This window comes from Myxine glutinosa, chromosome 1 (genome assembly GCF_964187855.1).
Source record: "Myxine glutinosa chromosome 1, kmMyxGlut1.1, whole genome shotgun sequence".
NCBI classification, from domain to species: domain Eukaryota; kingdom Metazoa; phylum Chordata; class Myxini; order Myxiniformes; family Myxinidae; genus Myxine; species Myxine glutinosa.
Window position 1 is genome coordinate 46539895 of NC_136261.1, and position 8341 is coordinate 46548235.

The window sequence follows — 8341 nt, forward strand, 5'->3', positions numbered from 1 at the left end:
CTTCAAAGGTCAACGGTCGAAGATTCTGAAATTTGTTGAAAAACTTGTATTTCATGATGTATGTGATAATATAAGATCATGTCCGACATTTCACCCTATCAGGAAGCGAACAATGTAATAAAACCATAAAAAATCAACTTTTCTAAATTTCTTGGCCTTGTGACCTTGGGGCGAAAATGAAAAATCGAGCTCCGTGGGGCTAGACAAATGACATTGGCCTAACCAAATACCGAAACCCCTGTCAGATTCCACCAACTTCCTCAGAGAAGATGTAGCTTGAACTCGATTACCCCCTAAAAAGACATTTTTCGGGCATCGCTCCGCCCACAATGGGCGCAATACGCCCACTCTAGGCATGACACAACTAGATCATGATATCAATAAAGGTGGGCGCGATTCGGAAAATGTTAAGTCCGCTTACCGCTTATCCGCTCCGCCAGCCCGTGTAGTCCGATTCGCTTATCCGCTTCAGCGGCCGAAAATCTTAGTCCGCTTACCGCTTATCCGCTTATCCGCTTCGATTCGATTTTTTAAAAGCGCTTCGACGTTTTTAAAGCGATTTTTGACGTTTCTAAAGGGAATTTAATGCTTTTTAAGCCTAAATAGCCATTTCTAACTACTACAAAGACAAACAAAGCTTTTAAGATCGAAAATATACATTTTTATTTAAATAAAATTTATTCAAAATTTATTGAAATAAAGTTTTCCACTCGACTCTACTCTACTCTACAGTTAATTTAAATATAATTTTAATATATGCAAGTTACATTAAAGAAAAATCAATTTGCCCGTCCTTTCTTTGACAAGAGAGTCTACTAGTCAACAGACTAGCAGTCTGTTGACTAGTCCTCGTCTTCCTCCTCCACCTCGTGGGCCTTCTTGAGGATTTGGAGGTTGCCCTTCATGAAGACGAGGGCCTCGAAGTTCGGTGCAGCCAGGGCCGACCTCTTAGGCCTGAGGATGTCCGACCCGTAGCTGAACACGCGCTCGACCGAGGCAGAGCTCGGGAGCGGCGTGTTATGCCTGAGAAACAGAGTTACCCAAGCATCACGGAACTCGAGCGGGAAGAGATTGGGCGAGAGCCGAGTTGTTAGGGTTTCACTTATTATTCACTTAAATAAATATTCACAATTCTAGAGTAACGGCTCAGGCTAACAGCCGATTTGGCGAATCGCGATGCGCTTTAATTTTTCGGTAGTCCGCGTACGCTTATCCGCTTCGGTTTCCGGGGGTTGTTCCGATTCGCTTATCCGCTTCGAAAACGTTAGTCCGCTGCAGCGGATAAGCGGATAAGCGGACTTTCGAAGCGGACCGCCCACCTTTGGATATCAACCTCCCACCCAAGTTTCATCAAGATCGGATACACAGACACACACCCATGACGAATATAGTGGTCACTATACGAGTTTAGTTTTTACCGGCGCGTTTCTTTGTTCTCGGAGTCCGGCAATAAAGCCGCGGTTGATTTTTGCACATAAATTCCGTTTCTGTGAGTTCTTTTCAAAGGGTGAAGACATCGTCGAGGCCACCCAGGTAAGTCGGCATTCTCCCCCAACCCCCCCCCCCACCCCCCCCCCTCCTCGCGTATCGTCTGCCATCAATTGGAAACGCCTTGAAGTAAGCTCGATTAGCCATCTGTGGACGCTCTGTCTTAATAGAGTCATCCACAGGACAATATGTGACAGACAGACACACAGACACACACCCATGACGAATATAGTGGTCACTCTGTTTGATAACTCGTGAACCAATAGTTGTATCTCCAGGATACATTTTAATTGTAAGTGTTTTATTATTCAGGAAATATTCCATATGTTGTTCGAATCCTCGTTTATCATTAAATAATTTTAAGCTTCTTCTACAAATAATTTTGTCCCATCTCTTAATTTCTGAGAAGTATGTAATATTGATAATTTTTCAACGAATGTATAATGTGAAATGGAACCATGGTTAAAATAAAGGTCAATGTGAACTTTTAAATTTAAACATTTTTTTGGATCTCTTAATACATAGATTTCATTCTTATCTGTTAGTCCATGAACATTAATGGATAAATTATTTTGTTCTTCAAACCTTTGAACATCTTTTATTTTGACTGGGTTTTCAATGCCTTTAATGTTTAAGTTATCCTCAATATTTTATATTTACTGACTGTTTTGAAATTAGCAGGTTGAAGATGAGAGAAGAGAGACCAAATAAAACATATAATATTTTGATTTTTAAAAATGTTTATTACTGCTTTTTAATTCTGAATGACTTGATAATTCAATGTAAGAAGAAAGAGATAAAGAATTAACTTAAAATGTGTAAATCAATATAATTAATCTTAACCACACCAAAACCACACTGCCTGCCCTGTTATCCTTTATTGATCTTACATAGTTTTATAGTTCTCTGCAAATATTGTAATTACTAGCAAAAGTACCCGGCGTTGCCGGGTAACAATGAGTTGCTTCATGAGAGGAATATGAAGAGAGGGGGTGCAGAGGAGGGAGGGAGATGGGTGGGGAGGATCGGAGGTTGGGGGATGGGAAGGGAAGGGAAGGGGAGTTGGAGGAGAGAGAGGGAAAGGGGTGGGGGGAAAGGAGGGGGAGGGAGGAGAGGGTTAGTATATCGCACAAAAATGTTAGTCAATAAAAAAATGGGTACGCAAAAACAAAAAGGGAGCTGTATCTACTGTAACAACATGGCTTTCAAAAGCAGCCTGAATATCGTTCACCAAATGGTGGGTAATCATATTCAAAAATGGTGCCATAACACACCCAAACCTCCCCGGTCTTGTGACTAATTAATTTCGTACACAGGTATTTCTGATTTCATTTGCAGAGCCCTCGCCAAGCAGCTTAAGCACTCCAGCAAGCACTCCAACGAAATGGGTGATAAGGAACGGCTGGCTTGGCAAGCGATAGCAAGCTGATTGCTTCTGGTTGAAATGGCCGAGGAATTTTAAAAACAGATTGCAGGTACAGTGGAGTGACACCCTATCCCATGGAAGTATGAATTAAGTTAAAATTATTATTAGGTTAAATTAAAAAAAAAACTAACCCCAGAAGAAGAATGACAGCCTCGCTTAAATAAATGCATATATACACTAAGATATAAAAATCGCTAGATATGGTAAATTTCGTCAGAATTCACTCCAGATTTGGACATTTATTTAGTCTACATGATCCATTCCTCATATCCAAATCCAGATTTTGATGATATGCTTGCTTCAATTATGTAATGATAAATCGATCGTCTTTCCAAGAAAGGCATGTTTGAATAGGCCGAAACAAAATGCCGGCTTAAAAACTCAGTGAGTGGCAGTGGGCTGACCAAGATGGCGGGCTGCCATATTGGTCCACCACGACATCCGTTGTTTTTATTCTGAGCACCTCGTTAATCTTCTTCAAAAAGCATGTTATAACACACAAACACCCAGTTTTCATCATTGCAATCTGTTAGAGGTTCAGGTGTATGCATGTAAAGTTTGAGGCCACTAAGTTTCATGGTTTTGGAGTTATGGAGGAGACCATTTGAGCTTTGTTAACAAATTTTCAACAAAGCTTTATTATGAGAACGAGCATGACTCGGCGCGCTCCGCGTGCCTCACCACACGTCGTTTCAGAGGGGTAGGCATCTTTGACCATTTCGGTGTCTTTTGGGTCCTCATGGTGTTTTGGGTATTCAGGGCCATTTGGGTCTTCAGGGTCTTTTGGATCCTCTGGGCATTTAAGGGTATTTTGGGCCTTTGAGGTGTTTTGGGTCTTCAGGGTCTTTTGGGTCTTTGGCGTCTTCAGAGGCTTTTGGGTCTTAAGGGTCTTTTGTTTCCTCTGGGTCTTTGGGTCTCTGGGTCTCTGGGTCTGGGTCTGGCCTCTGGGTCTTTGGGGTGTTTTGGTTTCTCTTGGTCTTTAATGGTATTTGGGTATTTTTGGGTCTTCAGGGTCTTTTGGGACTTCAGGGTATTTTGGGTCTTCAGGGTATTTTTGGTCTTCAGGGTCTTTTTGGTCTTCGGGGTCTTTTGGGTCTTTGGGGTGTTTTGGGTCATTGGAGTCTTTGGGTATTCGGCACCATTTGGGTATTCAGGGACTTTTTGGTCTTCGGGGTGTTTTGGGTCTTCGGGGTGTTTTGGGTCTTTGGGGTGTTTTGGGTTTTCAGGATATTTTGGTCTTCTGGCTGTTTTGGGGTCTTTGGGGTGTTTTCGGTCTTCGGGGTGTTTCGGGTCTTCAGGGTGTTTTGGGTCTTTGGGTCTTTGGGGTGTTTTGGGTCTTTGGGGTGTTTTGGGTCTTTGGGGTGTTTTGGGTCTTTGGGGTTTTGGGTTTTTTTGGGTACTTAGGGTCTTTTTGAGCCTCGGGGCCTTGAAGGCTATTTTGGGTCTTTGGGATGTTTTGGGTCTTCGGGGTCTTTGGGGTCTTCAGGGTATTTTGGGTCTTCAGGGGTCTTGGTGGTCTGAAGGGTCTTGGGGGATTTAAAGGGTGGTCGTCAAAGGTCTGAGGGGTCTCAGCAGTCTTAACGCAATTAAGAAGGGTGGTAATTAAGAGGGTGGTAATTTTATTTGAAGAAGAAGAAGACGTTTTTGTCGCATATAAACATAACGACATACATAACCAGATACATTTGCTCTATTAAAATAAAGATATTTCAGAAACAAAAAACATGACGTTTATATCAGCACAATTTATTTTATATTTTGAGGTTTTTAAATGCTCTCTTCCATGTTTTTTTTAACAACGTAACAAAAACACCTGGGACAAAGAATCATCGGTTTGTAGCGGTTACCGGAAGCATGACACAATCACCTTGCACCGGCCGATGATGTAACCGGCGGGTGGTTACTTGCCCAGACTCGCCCGGACGTGTCCGGACTTGCCTTGCCCGGGCGGTCTCTCGATTTGCATACCACGCCCCGTTGAGAGGCGTGGCTTTTGTGTGGTGAACTTTTGATATAAATTGCCGCCCTTGTTAACGGGCTATTCAGTGCTTTTGAGTTATTTCGAGATGAGCTAGAATAAATAGCTCAGTGAAACTTCATTCCTGGTGTCGTTCATTTTGTCCGGCTTTATCGTGCGAGCATAGCTTCACAATTGGTGACCCCTTTTCAAGAACATGGCGATGGAGTCATCTGTAGTGTTGAAGCTCCCTGGCTTTTGGGAATCGCATGCAGCCGTCTGGTTCGCCCAAGCGGATTCTCAATTCGCCCTGCGGAACATTACGGAGGACATGACGCGCTACCACCATGTGGTCTCCGCGCTCAATGCCTCCACTGCTGCCCGGGTCCTGAGCTTCCTACAGAACCCGCCGAACGCCGACAAATATGGCGCGCTCAAAGGCCTACTCCTCGGTGCGTTTGGACTCACGGAGACCGAACGCGCGTGACAACTGTTCGACCTCCCGGAGCTGGGTGAGGCCCGTCCATCCGAACGCATGGACCACATGCTTGCTCTACTCAGTGACCACAGCCCAGATTTCGTCTTCAGCGAGCTGTTCCTCCGGCAGCTACCTGGGCAGGTACGATTAGCTTTGGCTAATTCGCCCATCACGGACCCTCGCGCCCTGGCCAAGGAGGCCGATAAATTTTTCTCGGCCAGGTGACACGTCGAAGCGGCCGCCTGGACCCCTGGGCCGACAGAGGCAACACCCGCGCCACGACCGGTGCCACCACCGGCCGAGTTAGCGGCACTGGCGGCATCGGCCACCGCGACGCCCCGTCGACCGAACCCGACGCGACCGCCGGAGCCTCCACTAGAGCGGACCATGTGCTACTACCACGCCAGGTTCGGGCAGAAGGCTGCCAGGCTGGAACGACCTAAGCGCTATCAGAGCCGAGAGAGAGTCGGAAAATATGACCGCGCTGAGGGGATAAAAGTCTATAATCCATTCAAGAGCCAAAACAATTGCATAAAGTTCTGCCGAAAATACCGACAGGTGGTCTGAAAGCCTGAAAGCCTTGGTCACCTTCACATCAGGGATGCAGAAGGCAGCCGCAGTACGGCCAATACCCGGATCTTTGGAGCCATCTGTATAAGCATGGAGAGATTGACTCCAGAACTTGTGAATGAATTCCACAGCCATGTTACTTGTCGCGACGGGATTGTCCCTGTCTGTCATACTCTGTAAATCCAAGTGAATTCTTGGAACCACGAGGGTCCAAGGCGGCCATAGGGACACTTTATTGGCTGTGTTAACCGGGGGGAGGTCCAACCCCAATCCTTTAACCATCCTAACACACTTGAGACCAAAAGGGGGAAGCCGACGGAGATTACCGAGAGCATGATACTCCCAGCAATCCAGGAACAGAGAACTGGCAGGATGATTTACCCCGAAGGAAATGCATTTGGACCAGTATTTGAGAATAGACACTTCCCATCGAAGTGACAAAGGCAGCTCACCCACTTCAACCAGGAGAGCGCTCACTGGAGAGCTTTTAAAGGCACCAAGACATATGCGGAGAGCTTTGGACTGAACTCCTTCCAACCTCCTCCGGATGGACAGGGACATGTCCCAAAAGGCTTGACACCCGTAATCAAAGTGCGAACGTATTAGAGCTCTGTACAAGATAAGGAGGCTATCCTGGTGGGCACCCCAAGAAGTACCCGAGATACAACGGAGAAGGTTGAGACCCTTCGAGCACTTAGCTACAAGTTTGGCACAATGGGCATTCCAGGTTAAGCCCTTATCAAAGATCACTCCCAAAAAGGGGACCACCGGAGAGACTTTTAGGGCCGTGCCATTGACTGTTAATCTGACGTCCTCAACCTTTCTCTTGAGAGTAAAGATTCCAAGCTTAGACTTAGGCCCAGAGATGGCAAAACCCCATTTTGCAGCCCACTGCTCAATACTGACAACATCAGCCTGAAGGCGCTTGGAGATGAACGCACAGTTCCTGCCCCGAACCCCGATAGCTATATCATCGGCAAACAAAGACAAATTGCCCGGCACCCCTGGAAGAGAGACAACATCATTTATCATTATGTTGAAAAGGGTGGGACTAATACAACTACCCTGAGGAATACCCTTTTTAGTGAGAAACACGGAGGACAGAGCAACACCAACACGCACTTGAAAAGATCTGCCAGACAGGAAATCACGGACCCACCAGAAAAGTCTGCCCCTGATGCCTAACTGGTGAATCTTAAACAGAAGACCGTCCCTCCAGACAGAATCATAGGCTTCTGAATATCAAGGAAAACCCCCAGCACCGACTCGCGGCCGATGAAAGCCTTCCTAATGTCATTTGCCAGAGAGACTATTTGATCTGAAGAGGACCGACCCCTCCTGAATCCACTCTGACATCTATGAAGCAGATTATTCTTTTCTAAGTAAAATATCAGGCGTTCATTAACCATCTTCTCCATAAGTTTGCTAACAACAGAAATAAGAGCTATAGGGCGATAAGAGGATGGGTCTGTAGGATCCTTACCAGGCTTTAGAACAGGAATGATTATGGAGTGCTTCCACGCACAAGGGAGCCTAGCTGAAGCCCAGACCTTATTGATCAACACCTGAAACACTTCCAAGACACTATCATCCATGTGCTTGAACATGGAGTGAGTGAGCGAATCAGAGCCAGGAGCACTATTCTTGGACTTGGAAATGACCTGCTTTAATTCACCCAGAGAGAAATCCATGTTAAGCGGAGAGTTATTCGGGCTCACATCACAGAGAATGTCTTTGTGCTGGGAGACAAACTGACGCTTGGCCTCACCTGACTTCGAATCGACAGGATCATCACCTGACTGATCTGAAAAGAAGGCCGCTAAAGCAGAGGCCTTCTCCTGGCTTGAATAAACAGGGACGTTATTGCTGACCAACCAAGCTATCGACCACCCTCCACCATTCCTGCCATACATACTTCTAACCCTACACCAAACAGAACTAATGGAGGTGTCCGGATTAATAGACGCACAAAATGCTCGCCAAGACTCTGACTTGGCGTGTTTAATTACCTGCTGAGCTTGAGCTCTTCTTCTCTTGAACTCGATGGCATCTTGAAGCAGCAAGGATTTCCTAACTTTTTTAAAGGAAGACTTTCTGGCCTTAATGGCCCTCGCACATTCCTCATTCCACCAGGGAACTTTAATTCTCTGACCGATCTGACCTTTACAAGTGGGGATAGACTCGAGAGCACTGCGATAAACTCCTTTGACTAAACTATTACTGAAGATATCAGGATTCTCGTTAAATAATTCAGGCTTGACCACCTCGGAGCAACATCTGGAAAACTTACCCCAATTAGCCCTGGAGAGACTCCAAGAGGGAGGCCTATCCAACCCCTCCAGATCTCTCTCCAATTTGAGGTGAGTGGACACCGGAAGGTGGTCACTACCCAGACTGTCTGGAAGAACCCTCCATTCACACC